This window comes from Balaenoptera musculus, chromosome 1 (genome assembly GCF_009873245.2).
Source record: "Balaenoptera musculus isolate JJ_BM4_2016_0621 chromosome 1, mBalMus1.pri.v3, whole genome shotgun sequence".
Lineage (NCBI taxonomy): Eukaryota > Metazoa > Chordata > Mammalia > Artiodactyla > Balaenopteridae > Balaenoptera > Balaenoptera musculus.
Genome location: NC_045785.1, coordinates 161,762,981 through 161,780,462, shown reverse-complemented (window position 1 = coordinate 161,780,462; position 17,482 = coordinate 161,762,981).

The following is a 17,482-nucleotide window of genomic DNA, read 5'->3' as shown; positions in this document are numbered from 1 at the left end:
AGGGACAGGTGACCTAAGCTGGGGCTCCTGGCTTCACCGAGGGTTGGGAGAAGTAGTATGAGGAGGTGACAGAGGACAGTGGAAGAGTCTGGTCTGCCTAACTTACCAGTGGTAGTGATACGAAAGCAGGTGGGAGGGACGCCAGGAAAGTAGAAAAGTATAAACAATGAATCCCTGATCAAGCCGTCAGGCAACCTCTGTTGTCACAAAACATGCCTGGAGTGGCTTCCTGAGAACCCAAACTTGGGCTCTTGGAGAGCAGGATGCGTAAAGAGGTCAGAGTGCAGTCTAGCCTGAGACCGAGGCCATGAGCACTGCGGGTTCTATTCTTGATTTCCCGCTTATTATCTGGGACACCAGATATTACCTGGGGACTGGTCAGCCGCTTCCTTCATAGAAACCTTTTGTTCAGGAATTTTGCTTGCAGGGCTTTATGTCTGCTCTTTATTGCTCGTTACACAGAGAATTTCAAGGTATATCTTCTTCTGGGTCTCTGCCCTCTAACAGCTTACAAAATAAGGCAGAGTAGATAAGACATGTACACAATGCTGCTTTTGTGGGGGAATGAAGTGGAATGCTGCTCTGGAGCCATTTTTGCAAAAGTATGCACCCCTAGGACAGTGTTCCAAAGTCTCTTTTTAACACTGATAGTTAATATTCATATCAAATAGTAAAAGCTGTTTGCATTTAGAGACATTTTAAATACTTCCCATATACCTTATTTCATCTAATTATAGATACCATCAATAGAAGATGCACTTTTATTTTTGTATACCAGCAAGAAAGAAAAAAAAAAAAACTTCTATTGCTTGAAAAATGCATCTTGATTTCAGAGATATTAACATGTGAAAAAATGTGCATCTTAGAATTGATACAATATTAGGCTTAAAGGAATCTCATTTTCATCAGCTTCTTGCCATATGTCAGAGAAAAGCACCTTACCTTCTCTGCAAATCCTATGTGAGGCCAGCCTGCTTTACAGTTAATATCACTGAAGAAAATCTAAGAGGAAGGAAAGGAAGGGGGAAAGATGGATTTAACGTTTATATGGATGAGATCCTGTATGGATAAGCATGTCTATTCATCTCACCTCTTCTTCCTGAGTCTGCTAAATAATTGAGCTCAGCATTAATGGAAAGGGATCTGGGGAGGGGGAAAGATGTGCCTTGTAGACCCGTTTTGTACAAAAAGATTTGCCTGCACCAAAGGCAGCACATGGGCTGTGCTACGGGAATGGTTCTCGCGGTAGAACTGGATGAAAGCTTTGTAAAAAAGGCATTTGATCTGAGCTCGAAGCATCTCAAGACTGAAAATGCAGGAAGACAGGAAGACATGCAGCATGGTTGGGTGCTTGTGCCACCTCCTTAGTGACAGCAGACAGTGGGCAACAAAGCTGGAGAAAGAGGAAGGCATGCGAACAAACGGTTAAGGATTTTGGACCTTCTTAGGCTGGCAGTGGGCCACCATGAGGTTTTTGAGCTTGGGAATAATTGATATAAAATAGCATTTTGGTGGGGGGCGGAGAACAGCACTTCAGAAAAAAAACCCCAGAATTTCAAGATGACAAATTTGCAGTTCTGTGTATAGTAAACTCAATGGGAAAAGGTAAACGTTGAAAGGACTAATGAAAAAAAAAACTAATATTTTTTAAATTTATTTTTTTATTGAAATATAGTTGATTTACAATGTTGTGTTAATTTCTGCTGCACAGCAAAGTGACTCAGTTATACGCATATATACATTATTTTTTTAAATATTCTTTTCCACTACGGTTTATCCCAGGACATTGAATGTAGTTCCCTGTGCTATAGAGTTGGACATTGTTGTTTATCCATTCTGTATGTAATAGTTTGCATCCACTAACCCCAGACTCCCAGTTCATCCCTCCCCCACTCAACCTCCCCCTTGGCAACCACAAGTCTGTCCTCTATATGAATTATGTATAATTATATATAATAATGGAACACATTCGTTTAACTTCTATGTAGTCTGCCATTATAATGACTATGCCATGAATTATTTCTCCATTTTTTCTAGTTTTAACTATTATAAACAATGCTGTAATGAACATCGAAGTATGTGTTCGAAGTATATGTTGTGCACTTGCCCCAGACTTTCTGAGGGATATATATTGAGAAGTAGAATCCTAGGTTGTAGGATATAAACATTTCTAGCAGATATTGCCAAATTGCTTTCTAATATATATATTAAACTCTATATCTCCACTAATACTTGGTATTGCCAGACTTTAAAATGTTTGCTCATCTAATGGCATAAATTGGTGTCTTGTTTTGTAATTTGCATTTTCCTGATCACCAGTGAGTGTGGGCATTGGTCATTCAAGCTTCCCCTTCTAGGAATGGAATTGCTTGTTCTAATTTGTGCCCTTTTTTTCTATGAGGTTGATGATTTTTTTAAAATTGATTTGTAATTCTTTATATATTTTGGATAGGAATCATTTGTCAGATGCATGTGTTCTAAATATCTTCTCCAGTGTAGGTCTTGTCTTTTAACACTATTCACAGTGCCTTTATTTTATTTTTTTTATTATGAAAACATCCAATCATCCACAAAAGCTGAAAGAACAGACTCAACCATTAACAATGCTTTGTGTCACTCATCTTATCTCTTTTTTCTTTCTTATATTTCTGCTAACATATTTTATAGCAAATCCCAGATGGTATGTCGTTTCACTGCTATGTCCTTCAGTAAGCATCTATACCACTATGGACATTTTCTTACGTTGTTGTCATGCCATGATGATACCTATCAAAATTAGCAATTATTCCTTCATATCACCTAATATATGATGATTTTGGATACATGGAAGTTTTTAATTGGGCCTCATTTTTTTTTTTAATTTGTTTATTTTTAAATTTTTGGCTGTGCTGGGTTTTCGTTGCTGTGCATGGGCTTTCTCTAGTTGCGGTGAGCGGGGGCTACTCTTCGTTGTGGTGCGCAGGCTTCTCATTGCGGTGGCTTCTCTTGTTGGGGAGCACGGGCTCTAGGCACGCGGGCTCAGTAGTTGTGGCATGCGGGCTCTAGAGCACAGGCTCAGCAGCAGTGGCACACAGGCTTAGTTGTTCCGCGGCATGTGGGATCTTCCCAGACCAGGGCTCGAACCTGTGTCGCCTGCACTGGCAGGCGGATTCTTAACCACTGGACCACCAGGGAAGTCCCTGGGCCTCAATTTTTCTACTGCAAGACACAGATGTAACATTGCCTGGCCTGGGGTTATGATAGCTGTACTTCCTATGTGAGGATGACCCACGGGGTGTTCCATGATGACCGATGGCAGGTCCTTCTTCAGGAAGCAGGCAGGCCTTTGCACACCTTGGGGAGACATGAGACACCGTCAGTCTGTACTCTGACAGCTGCTCACAAAGCCTATGATGACTTGAGCCACTATCTCTGACACCTCTGTTAGAAAACAGCCATCAGCCTCAGAGAAGGTGGTCTTCCTGCTGCTGGTATTTCCCGATGCTGCCTTGTGAGGCCAGTGTGAGTTCACACATAAATTCTTCATATCCCTGAGGGAAGAGGGGCGTCAGAGAAACCCAACTAGAGTCAGGATGGTTTGGGGGATGAGCTGGGTTAATTCCTCTGCCATGTTCTCAGAATAAAGAAAACAGATGTTTACTGGGAAAAGAAAGGGCTTGAATACAAATACTAGAACAGTGTGTTCTGTGAATCCCTTTACTCAGAGAAAAAGAGTATGGATTTCTCTCTATACTGCTCAACATGGCAAAAGACCCTGAGTTACTGGAATTAATGGGAAGACTGGAGCAGCTCTGGATAAGACACCAGTGAGGTAATGTCTGGTTTTTGTTAAATATCCCAAATAGATTACTCACTCTTGCTAGATAAAAGGTAAAGACACTGTCGTGTATAAACACAAACCCTGCTGAAAACAGGGCCCCTGTTGGTTCCTGGGCTGGGGATCCCCTAGGCTGCCCCGAAGACCAGTGACCTTGGCATCACAGGTAAACCTGTCATCACAAGAAAACCAGTCAGCTCTGTGATCTTGGCACAGAAACTCTTATTTGCTAGGACCCCAGACCACCAGTGAGAGCAGGGATACCCATATCAGATGAAGCCAGAAAGAAGGGCCATGTGAAAGGTCCTTTCTCTTTGTCTTCAGGAGAAGACCTAGTCAGGCCCAGAAGGCTCCACTCAGCTCCTCTGACTCTCTGGGAGCAATTCCCAGAGAATTTTGTGCCTGGAGCAATTCCTTCCATTTAAAGCACTTTACAGTTTACAAAGAATTTCCTGATTGATCCTCACAAGATAAGCAGTTTACAATGAGGCCCCATAGGTTAAGTGATAGGTTAAGGGACTGGGCCGAACCTCCAACCCAGAATGTGGACACCAAGCTCAGGGGTGCTTTCCTCCATCCACCGAGAGGGTTGGATAACCATCTCCTAGGCAGTCCCTGTTGACCTTACAGTGTGGGCTTGTCAGAGGCCTGGGAGAGGCCTAGAAGAGAGCAAGGGATCACTTTCCGGTTCCTGGGGTTCAGCCCAGGCATTCCTTCATGTCACCGCATCACCCCCCAGCATCCTGCCAGGGTACCATCTCTCTCGTCCCCACCCAAGGCCACAGGCTGCCATGCAGAGAACAGACCAGCTGCCCAGTGCTGGGCTCCGAGGCAGAGCTTCTGTTCTGGAAAGAGACTAATGGAGTGCCAGGGAAGTGGACCGATTTCCCCAAGGATTCTTGCTTCAGCCAAGTCATCCCACACACTCTCTGTGGTAGGGTCCTTGAGATTTCATTTCACAACTTCCTGGCGGATACCAGGGCAGCGGATGGTAATCCCGTTAGAGTTGGCCAGTCTCCCAAACAGGCGGGAATCCTGCTGCATCTGCTGCAGACTTCCTCCTCCCTCACACGGCTGCCAGGCCAGCCGGGGCCATAATCTTGGTGGCAAGCTCTGAAACCTCGCCAAGAAGTCTCTCCAGGACACTTGAAGGCAGCTCACGGTCATGAGCAGACAGTGAGGCTGCCGCGCTCCCCGCACTACCACCCCCCAATCCGGCCTTTCCCCTCAGTCAAAGGATGTGAATGCTCCCCACCCACCTCCGTTAGCAAGCTCGGGCTTTGTGCAGAGCCTGCCTTACAGAAGCCCTGCGGCACAGACAAGCTCCTAGGAGCCTGAAGCTCCTCCAGGACCCGGAGGGACCGGTCTGCACAGGGGAATGTGTGTCCTCAACCCATCTCATCATATCATCCAGGAAACTTCACCTCTGAGCAGCCCAGACCTTCTCACGAGGCTTCTTACTGCTCCCAGGTCCTCCTTCTGAAGAAATCACCAGCCTCCCGTGGGGTCACAAGGCTTTAGTAACCCGGAACTAAACAGCATGGAAATGTGATGAATCGCATGGAGGCAAAACAGGACCACAGCAGTACCTGCTGTTATCAAAGCCAGATCAAAGTGCTGCCTGCTTGGTCGTCTTTCAGTTACCCAGGCTATTGGTGGGTATGAGGTGGGGGAGGCGGTGGTAGAGAGAAAATCACAATTTTTAAAATAAACACATTTAAAATATGTTATTTATCTCAGTCTTAGAATGAAACTGTCTGATATATAGTAGATTCAAATATTTGGAATAAAACTGTCTGGTACATAGTAGATTCAAATGTTGGCTTTTCTGAGGTTGGAAGGGAAGATATGATTATCCCCACTCTACAAAGAAACAAACCAAGGCCATAATTACTCAAGATTAAAATATATATATATATATATATATATATATATATATATATATATATTACACTAACAATGAAATATCAGGAAGGGAAAGTAAAAAAAAAAAAAAAATCATGTTTAAAATCACATAAAAAAATTCCTTGCTTGGGAATAAACCTAACCAAGGAGGTGAAAGACTTATATGCTGAGAACTATAAAACATTGATAAAGGAAATCGAAGATGATTCAAGGAAATGGAAAGATATCCCATGCTCTTGGATTGGATGAATTAATATAGTTAAAATGGCCATACTACCCAAAGCAATCTACAGATTTAACGTGATCCCTATCAAATTACCTATGACATTTTCCACAGCTTAGAATAAATAATCCTAAAATCTCTATGGAAGCACAGAAGACCCAGAATTGCCACAGCAATCCTGAGGAAAAAGAACAAAGCTGGAGGCATAACCCTTCCAGACTTCAGACAATACTACAAAGCTACAGTAATCAAAACACTGGGGTGGTGGCACAGAAACAGACATATAGATCAATGGAACAGAATAGAGATCCCAGAAATAAACCCACACACCTAGGATCAATTAATCTTTGACAAAGGAGGCAAGCATATACAATGGGGAAAAGACAGTCTCTTCAGCAACGGGTGTTGGGAAAGCTGGACAGCTGCATGTATATCAATGAATTTAGGACACTCCCTCACACCACAGACAAAAATAAACTCAAAATGGCTTAAAGACTTAAATATGACATGACACCATAAAACTCCTAGATGAAAACACAGGCAAAACATTCTCTGACACAAATTGTAGCAGTATTTTCTTAGGTCAGTCTCCCAAGGCAATAGAAATAAAAGCAAAAAGAAACAAATGGAACCTAATCAAACTTAAAACATTTTGCACAGCAAAGGAAACCATAAACAAAAACAAAAAGACAACCTACTACTAGGAGAAAATATTTGCAAATGATGCGACTGACAATTTGGGCTTAATTTCCAAAATACACAAACAGCTCATACAATTCAATAACAGAAGAACAAAAAGCCCAACCAAAAAACAGGCAGAAGACCTAAATAGACATTTCTCCAAAGAAGACATACAGATGGCCAATAGGCACATGAAAAGATGCTCAACATCGCTAATTATTAGAGAAAAGCAAATCAAAACTACAATGAGGTATCACCTTGCACTGGTCAGAATGGCCATCATCAAAAAGTCTACAAATAATAAATGCTGGAGAGGATGTGGAGAAAAGGGAACCCTCCTACACTGTCGGTGGAATGTAAATTGGTGCAGCCACTATGGAAAACAGCCTGGAGGTTACTTAAAAAACTAAAAATAGAGTTACCGTATGATCCTGCAATCCCACACCTGGGCACATATGCAGAAAAGACGAAAGCTCTAATTCGAAAAGACACATGCACCCCAATGTTCATAGCAGCACTATGTACAATAGCCAAGACATGGAAGCAACCTAACTGTCCATTGACAGATGAATGGATAAAGAAGGTGTGGTATATATATACACACACACGCATATACACATACAGTGGAATATTACTCAGCCACAAAAAAGAATGAAATAATGCCACTTGCAGCAACAGGGATGGACCTCGAGAATATCATACTAAGTGAAGTAAGTCAGACAGAGAAAGACAAATATTACATGATATCACTTATATGTGGAATCTAAAAAATAGTCAAATGAACTTATTTACAAAACAGAAACAGACTCACAATGAGAAAACGAACTTATGGTTATCAAAGGGGAAGGCGGGGGAGGGATAAACTGGGAGTATGGGATTAACAGATGCACATGAGCATATATAAAATAGATAAACAACAAGGATTTACTGTATAGCCCAGGGAACTATATTCAATATCTTGTAAGAAAATATAATGGAAAAGAATCAAGGAAAAAGAGAATACATATATGTATGTATAACTGAATCGTTTTGCTGTACACCTGAAACTAACACAATATTATAAATCAACTACACTTACATTTAAAATAAAGTATATATATGGTAGTGGTCCCTAGACTCAAAAGACCTTTCCTGGCTGCACATGTCCAGATCCCAGAATCCTGGGGTATATACCTTACCTCTTTCTTCCTCTTAAGGCCTTCATCCAATTAGTCCTCTTGATGCTACAGCTTTAACCTATCTCAGATGTGTACCACCCTCACTATTCCTGGCACAGTTCTAAGCACTTTAAATCTAGTAACTAATTTATCCTCATAAAACACTAAAGTAGGTATCATTATTATTCTCATTCTACCGATGAGGAAACTGGTGCACGTAGTGGTGAAGTAATTTGTCCAAAGTCACATGCTTCTTCTAAGTGGGAGAGCAGGAACCTGAGCCAGGTGGTCTGGCTCCTGAGTCTGGGCTCTTGACCACTGCGTTACATCAGCTCTCACTCACTTTGTTCTCAGTGCCTGCCTATCTCAGACATTAGTCATTAAGTCCCTTGAAGGCAAGGATCATCTTTTTATCCTTATCCCCGAGCCCTAAGAACAATGTCTGGCATACAGTACTTGCTCAATAACTGTCTACTGTATAAACGGTCGGTAACTGGGAAGGAGGGAAGCTGGAGAAAGGCCATCCTGTTTAAACCTAAACCCTCTGAGCTCAAATTGGTCATGAATTCTTTCCTCTGCTTTTATCCAAGATATTAAATGGCCACAAAAACAGGTCATTGATCCCACTGAGTCCACTTCTGATGAACTTTGAGGAAGCAGCCCTCCCAGGGGCAACACCAGAACCCAAGGACCCGATGCAGAGCTCCCGGGGCACCCTGCCTGAGGTCTGACTTCAATCTCCCAGGACTGCACTTCTGGGTCTGGGCTTAGTATCAATAGGCTCCCCACAAAAACTGGAAATCCTACTCGCAGGTTCTATGCTGATGTGCTGAATTGGAATCAAATGGCGAGGACTTCCCAGAACGTTCGAGTGAATCAGCTGCTCAGTTTGGGACGAATCCAGAACATGTGCCCATGAAGGGTAGCACGTTGCAAATTGAGATCTAACATGAGCCATCTGGTCTGGAGAAACGGCCAACTGGAGGGATGGGGGCCTGGAAAGCTCCCAGAGAGCAAACTTATCTGGGGGAAATGATGAGTCAGCTCTGCCCAGAAACAAAAGGCTTCCATAAAGCCCTTTGCAATAAGCCCCACAGCATCTCTTCTTGGAGGCGTCGGAGTTGGGCAAATCCATCTAAAGGTTACCTTTGGATTCAAGGTTCTAAGATGCCTGGTCCCGGGCTCAGCATGGACCTGGGTACCATAAACCTGCATTGCCGTGTTGGGGGCAGCACGGGGTGCAGAGAATCATTTCACAGCCAGACAGATGTGCCAGGCAAGACGTGACAGGAAGTAGTGGACTGGCCGGGGACCAGCATTTTCCCCTAAAATCAAGACAGCTTAGCCTTGATCCTGGAGGACAACTTTCTTCTGTGTCTTCTCCCAGCCATAGTCACTGTTGCCTATAAAAAAGTAAAAAGCAAACCAATTACCAGGTCTAATTATCTCCCTTCTTTCTCCTCTTGGCAGCAGCTGCCAAGGTTCTTGCCAAAGCTCTGCTTCACCAGCACCCTGATCCAAAAAGCCCCGAGTTAGCGAGAGAAGGCTTTGCCAGCGCAGAGCAGCTGTAAGGCTTCCCAACACCAAGACAGCGTGCAGGAGTTCAGCGCAGGAGCTTCAAAGCAGCTCTCTCCCAGGAGACCCCTTGGCCTCCGCATCCGGACAGAAAAGAAGTAGTGGCGCCGGCCACCTGGAACTGCACCAGAAAATGATGCAGTGGCCACTAGCAGCCACTTGCCCTGACTGCCCACCCACCCCAGGAAGCGAGGAGGCTTTTTAAAGGCCTGTTTGTGCTGGTAGTGGGAGCTGCCAGGTAAGGGTGAGCTTCACGGCCATTTCCGCCCAGGCTTGCTTAGAGCTGAGCCCGAGCCCCACAGCTGAGCTTAGCTGGGAGGTGGGCCAGGGGCTCTCAAGGGGACACTGGGAAGCCCTCCAGGCACCACGCCAGTGCCTGTGCGCACCTCCTTGCACTTCCAAAGTAGCTGTCCTGCCTCTGCCCAGCCTGAGACCTGTTGGTCTCCTCCTGCTTGGAGCCAGAGGTAGCTCACTCCTGAAGGATGCCCCGTGTTTCGAGGCTCTCTTTGACTCTTGCCATAGTGAGCCAGCCTCTGAAACCCCAGTCGCCTCGGGGCCCTGGCCTTGTGGGAGCCACCAGCAGGCCATCTACTCAGCCTCCAACGTTGCAGCCTCGGGGGAAGAAGGACCAGGTGCAGTTCGCGAGGGGGTTATGAAACCTGAGAAGAAGCTGGAGTGGCTTTGGGCTGGTGCTTTGAGAACAGGCAGGTATTGTGTGGTTGGGTACAGAGGGGGTATAGAATACCCATACAAACACATACAAACACCATCCCAGCCTTGAGCGGGGAGGGAGCAAGGGCCTTCCAGGAGCCTGGGTGATCTCCAACCAGAATGGAAGAAGGAAGGCTGTGTCCATGAGGAGGTTGGTGACCCACACCCAGAAGAAAGCAGGCCCAGACGCCAAGACGGACATGTTTCCCAGCCCTCACCCCAATGCACACAACAATTCCATAGATCTCAGAACATATGCCTGAGACACCTCTGGGGATACGGAAATTCCATCGGTCAGTGATCAAAGAATGTTTTCCTAAAATCCTTTGGTGGGCATTAGTTTCTCCACATGTCATCATGCTGGCTATCAGCAAATAATTACTGTCTGTGTGGTCAAAGGTCAGTGCCTGCCCTCCCAGCCCCTGCATCCTGAAGACAGACTGCAAAGGGCAGCAAAGCTTAGCTGGATCTTTTTTTTTTTTTTTTTTTTTTTTTTTTTTTTTTTTTTTTTTTTTTTTTTTTTTTTTTTTTTTTTTTTTTTTAAAGAAATTCACGTTCTTTTATTTATTTATTTATGACTGTGTTGAGTCTTCGTTTCTGTGCGAGGGCTTTCTCTAGTTGCGGCAAGTGGGGACCACTCTTCATCGCGGTGCGCGGGCCTCTCACCATCGCGGCCTCTCGTTGCGGAGCACAGGCTCCAGACGCGCAGGCTCAGTAATTGTGACTCACGGGCCCAGTTGCTCCGTGGCATGTGGGATCTTCCCAGACCAGGGCTCGAACCCGTGTCTCCTGCATTGGCAGGCAGATTCTCAACCACTGCGCCACCAGGGAAGCCCCTTAGCTGGATCTTGAGCAACCAGACACAGCTGGCTTGCAACTGGTCAAACACAGGAGACACAGGACACCTCACCTTTGTGCTGAAGTCAAAGCTTTGCATGTTTTACCATTTTTCTCTTTCACAGTGGCTGGAAGGCTGGGAAAGGTGAGAAGGGAATAAGAGCAGGAGAGAAATTGGGTGAGAGCACAATGGCGTGTGGAGAGAGTGATAACAGAGTGAGAGGTAGTGGGCCTGGGGGAGGGAGCTGCGGGAGGGCGGCTCCCAGGTCTGAGTGGGGAAGGAGATGGGCAGACACCTAATCAGTCATTGTTTCCCCTGAGGCTGGGCTTATCTTCTCCATCTGTCCTCCCACAGTCAGCCAGTGCTCCGGACTTGGTAGGTTTCCCTTTCTCCCTTTACTTACTGTGATGAAGGCTGTAGTTATCAATGTCCTGGTTCCTGCAGCCCCAGGCGGCCACACGAAGATCCCAGGTCAGTCCCTCACCCTGTGGCCTCTAAAAAAGATAAAATCCAGGCAGAGGGAGTGGGAGGACCTTCCTCACCGTGCTTCCAGTCATCAGTGGCCACTCCAATGCCCTCTTTCCCAACTGGTCATCTCTGCCGCTAAGGTCACCGTATTCTGAGTACCCCAGCCTCCCTCTGGAGAAGGGCTTCACCTCCTCCTTAAAAGTTTGTCTCTGTGCCTTCGCTTACACCTTCTCTGTAACCTAAAGCCTGCCCATTCCATCTGTCATAATCTGACCTTTATTTTTAAAATCCAGCTCCTCTGTGCAGCTTTTCCTGATTCCCATTCCCAATTAACCTGTCCCTTCTCTGCTCAGAATTTTGTGACTTGAATGTAAACACTACTTATTAAAGCCAGTAGTGCTTACAGCTGTGGCCTTCTTCATGCTGTGTCCACACCCCCCCCCCTCACAAAACTCCAGCGAGTACCAGGTAGACACTTAGGACGTGGTGATTGACTTGTTGGACTGAATGACTGAGGACATGACAGCTGTGATCAATCAAGAGTCCACAGTCACCATTTCCCAGGCCACCTGGACAGTTTCCACAGCAGAGCCTGCTGCAGAGTGGAGACGTCCTCCGATTTATTTATTTATTTATTTGTGCAGTTATTAGTGTTAATTTTATTGTTAGTATTATTGATATTCTTTTCTTGTCATTTCACAGAGCATCCTTGATCAAACATTCTGCTTTCTTTGGCAACTGCACCTCCCTTCCCTCTGCCAAACTGACTCATTTTCCTCTTCCTTAAGAAGGCACATAGGGAGGGTGGGAGGGAGGGAGATGCAAGAGGGAAAAGATATGGGGATATATGTATATGTATAACTGATTCACTTTGTTATAAAGCAGAAACTAACACACCACTGTAAAGAAATTATACTCCAATAAAAATGTTTAAAAAAAAAGGCACAATTCTCTATCTTAAGAACAAAACAAAACAAAACAAAACTTTGATCACCTGTCTTGGATTTATTTTATTGCAAAATTTCTTAAGTAATATGTATGTTAGTGTCCTGAGATTTGTTTTCATAATTTTACTGAGTTTATATACTTAAGACTATTCTCTAATTTTCTTATTATCTTTCAAATCCAAAGGGATTTTCTTTTTTTCTTATTAGTTATCCATTTTATACATATTAGTGTATATATGTCAATTTATTATTAATTATATGTTGATTTATTAATTAACACAAACACTGTTCATCCAAATGTTCTAGGGCACAGTCTAAAAAGAAATCCAGAACACTTTTTTTTTTCCTTTTAAATATTTATTTATTTGTTTATTTATTTATTTTTGGCTGTGTTGGGTCTTCGTTTCTGTGCGAGGGCTTTCTCTAGTTGCGGCAAGCGGGGGCCACTCTGCATCGCGGTGCGCGGGCCTCTCACTATCGTGGCCTCTCTTGTTGCGGAGCACAGGCTCCAGACGCGCAGGCTCAGTAGTTGTGGCTCACAGGCCCAGTTGCTCCGCGGCATGTGGGATCTTCCCAGACCAGGGCTTGAACCCATGTCCCCTGCATTAGCAGGCAGATTCTCAACCACTGCGCCACCAGGGAAGCCCCAGAACATTTTTAAAACATGATAAAAATAACATTTACCAGCCTAGGAATAACTGAAGTTTTATTTCTAGACCTTTTGTTCCAGCAGTGATCCCCGCCCTCCCCAGCCGCAGCCCCCATAACCCCCTACCAGTTGGTTGTCCCCTTTTCCCACCTTCCCCACCGTGCTTCTTTGGGGATGAACAGAATTCCTGCCAGTGATTGCTAATTGGGTTAATGGAGTGACTGCGTAATTGTCCTCTCCCTGCAGCCCAGCCAACCACACTGGCTGCTTTCTGACTACCTGCCTCTCATCTGTTCCAGGATCACTAATTTGCAACAATGACTCCCATTGTCGTCCACATCTGGGACTTTGGGGTTTTAAGTGAATCTCCCTAAGGCCGAGAACAGAAGATGCTGCTATTTTGGTTTGTCTCATCTACAATGGGGCCATTCTCTGGGGTTTCTGGGCAGTGCGGGGCTGCTCCGGTGAAGGGGAAATCTGAGCAGTGATGGGACCCAGGCCAGAGCGCAGTGTGCCGAGGAGGGAGGGGAGCAGGCAGGAGTAAAATTCTGACCTTTTTTCCCTAGTGACTTGGGTTTGCATCTCATTTTAATCAGTTTCAGAGGAAACTGACAAGGCAGGAGCCTGGGGAATCTCAGTGGCCCCTGCCATTGGCCTCCGGTCTCCAGAGCACAGCCGCCAGGGTTGGGCAGCATCTGACCTGGCCTGACCCACCTTGCCCCAGAGGAGGCAACACTGAGGGTGGCCTTTCCGATCCCCAAGGCTCAATGGGAGCCTGTTCTCTCTCAACACCCTTGGACAAAACAAGGCTTTTCCCCCCTTGTTGTTTTTTGAGGTGTGGTCATTCTGCTTGAAATCTGTTTCACCTTAAAGGGAGAATTACCTGCCCCAAGTATGGCAATGTTAGCATCCTAGGAATGGGGTTCAACTGGGGCAGCGAGAGACAGCCTCCAGGAACTCTGCCACACGCCTGGGGGATGGCTTTGTCGGTGAGGGTGGCATGACTGTGCTAGCACAACCTTTGGTCTCTAAGCCCCTTTGAGCATGGCTCTGGGAAGGGGCTTTGTTTCTTAGGGTGACTTCTATCTCGGCCTGTGTCCCTCCCTCCATCCCTCCCTTTCCCGCCCTGAGCCCCCAGCCTCAAGGTGATCCTTACTGTTCCTCTGCAGCTCCGGGGGGCTTCTGATCACAGAATCTGGGAGTGCTGGATGTGGGTCCTGGAGGTCAGCTCTGGGCTTCATACAGTCACACTCTTGTCTTTACCTCCTGACCACCCCTCCCCCCCAAACACCTGGGAGGGCAGGGGATGTTTAGACCTGCGTGAATCCCCATAAATATTTGTTTCTGCCTCCAGCTTTGATTATTTATAAACTTGCCTTATCCCTGCAGCCTGCTCTGCTCTCATTAGCGTGTAAGCTTTTCACGCATGTCTTTGTTTTCAGTGTAGAACACCTGGTAGGGTGACTGACAGGGAAGAGGTGCTCAATGAGTAATTAATGAATTAAACTGGGTTGGAAGTTCCTGGCAATTAAGTAAGAGCTGAGGCTTTTTCCGGAAAGGAAAAGTTGAGATTGAGCAAAAGGTAACAAAGCGCACCAATAACCTCCTCAGCTAAACTAGGGGTGTGTGCTGCATGGGGACCGTGAAAAGGCTGAAGTCAGCAGTCAGGGACCCGTCTCCGCATGACCGTCTGCACACCACTGCCCTCCGCCGGACACTGGACCAAAGCTGCCCCCGACCTGCAGCCGCGTCAGGATGTCCTCAGGTTTCCTTCCCTCCCCATTCTGGATCCAACTCCTGGGCAAACCGGTTTCTCAGTTGCCTTCTCTTACCAGGTTTGTCTGACTGCTCTGCCTTGAATCCATGAGACCTGGGAAGGCACAAGAGGAACAGCGGCTTCTTTGACTCCGGTGTATCGTGGGTTCCACAAATGCTTATGGCATGAAAATCAACATAGTAACACGCAGTTCCTGGCATGCCAGCAGCACTGTGGACTGTCATTATGATTGTTAAATAAGAAGCCACTTAAGAAGCTACTCCTATTCGTAGTCTACAACCACTATGGTGCTGACAGTTTTTAGAAGACAACCGAGGAGAACAAAGAAGGACAAAAAGCTCCAAGGAAAGAATTCGAAAACAATCAGTCATTTCTAACTTAAAAACAACAACAGACCTTCCTCCTCAGGGGAAAGAGAGAGGAACAGGAGAGTAAACACATGTATCGCCAAATATTGTGGAATGGACTGCTCTCTGCTGTACTGTGACACATTTTCTGTCTTTAATTGTAGGTATTTGTGAATTTGCCTTATTATCTCTGTTCCTGACCTCACTAGCTTATAAATATTTTGCCCAACACAATCACTGGCCCTTGAAAGGTCTGCAGTACATAGGTATTGAATTCCTGGCAGTCAAATATAGTATATGAGTGGCTAATAATTTGCCAAATGGCAATAATAAAATAAGTTTAAAAGGAGGCATAACATTTATGGCTTATAAATTGCTTCAATTTGCTGAAAAATTGTTTTCATCTCCCAAAATTAAACTCCGGGGTTAGCCCCGGGGCCTGGCAGGCATTTGGCTATATGAATCTGAAGCTCAGGGAAGAAGTCTGGACTAAGCAGCCTGGAGGTGGAAGTGAAAACCCAAAGAACTACAGAAAGAACTACAGAGAGTGAAATCAAAGTCTGGTATCTTGGGGCCCAGTGCTGAAGTGCTGAAGGGCCAAAAGGGCACAGGAGGCTAAGACAGAGCCAGAGTGGGAAAAGCCAGAAAGGTAGAAGGAGGAGCAAGGAAGGATGGAGTCAAAAAAGCCAAGCAGCTGGGAAATTGTAAGGATGAAGGGGTGGTCCATGGCCTCAGATGCAGCTGAATAATCTGATCAAGAAAAGATTGAGAGCTGTCTGCTGGATTGTGAAATATGAAGGTCACTAGTGACCCTGAGAGCAGTTGGTGACCTCGTGAAAGCAACTTCAGTTGAGGGGTGTGGTGGGGACAGAGTGGAAGACACTGTAGTGGGAATGGAATTGAATGGGAGGCAAGGACAAGAAAACAATCACAGGAGGCAACCAATGCAGGGGAAAGAACAAAGGCTTTTGGTTTTGACCTCGCACCCAGGCTGGGCTCCACCCATCCAGCTTCCCTACTGCCACTAGTGACATGCTCTAAAAATCAAAATTAATCATACCACTTCCTGTCGTTATTAACATCTGCTAGCTTGTCACTTGCTGAACAATGGAGAGGAAAGTCCAGTGCCAATCTGTTTAGTATAATTTATTTCTCAGACTTGTAAAGGAGAGTCGCACAGGTCCATAATCCCTTATCCAAAATCCTTGGGGCCACATATCTTTCGGAATTCACAGCTTGCTGGATTCTAGAAAGGTAATATGGTACACATGCCCTATATTACATAATACCTCCAGCAGAGACTAGGCTTCACCCTATAATCAAATACACCAACTTGGACAAATAAGACTACAAATAGCCTTATGAGAGGTCAGGTCAGGTTTTCCACCAAGATATCAAGATACTTCTGTTTTTCAGAGCTTTTCAGATTTTCAGAATTATGATAAGGGCTCGTGGGCCACCCTCACAGGGTTGTTTTAGTGCTCAAATGAGATACGTGTGTGAAGATGAAGCCAAAAGGATAACCACAGAGGGTGTGGAGGCCCTGCTCTTCCTGACTGGGAATGAAAGGAATTTTTCTTTTCTGACACGTGCAAGTGTGAGCAATTTATAAAGGACACTCTTTGATAGCCCTTCGGAAGCTATTTCTCCACAGCTGGAAAGAATAACCTACTTTAAAGAATGCACCCAAGTGTGGCTGGGAACATTTGAATGAAGAAGGGCCTCTACCTTCTTCCTCATCTTGATTTCTCTCTCTCTTTAGGGGCTGGGCTGGGCTAAGCTCGGCGGGTACTGGAACTCATCATGGGAACCCTCACAATGGAAATCACTTCTTTATTGTCACCCTACCTTCTAAGCTGTGATCTCGATGAGGCGGGGACGAGGTCTTTCTTGTTCACTGCCGGGTCTCCAGTGCCTAGCACAGCTCCTGGTGCTTGCCCAGGGTGGGCACTTGATATATGTTTTGCTGAATTGATCTCTTATGTTCCTCATTGTGATGAAGGCAAAGTTGGCATTGTCTTCACTCCCATTGTTTTCACCTTCAGGCAAAAACCCCTCCTCCCAGAGGGTCATTATTTCTGACTCTGCCCTCTCTGCCTTGTTCTTTATGGCTCCCCCAACTCTGTTCTCATTTGGGCTGCTGACATATATACACTATATACTAGAAGGCTCACAGCCTTCTCCTTCGTCTTATCCCCTTTCTTACTCATATGTGACTTTGATCCTAGTATGGACAACCCAGGAACCTTTATCCTCCAAAATGTTAAACCCCAATATCTCATCTGACCGTAACTTCAGTTCCTCTTTCCTGTTATATTACCTTCAGATTTCCTAGAGACCTGGTCCCTTAAACTCTTTCTTTTGACCCAATTAATTATCCCATGATT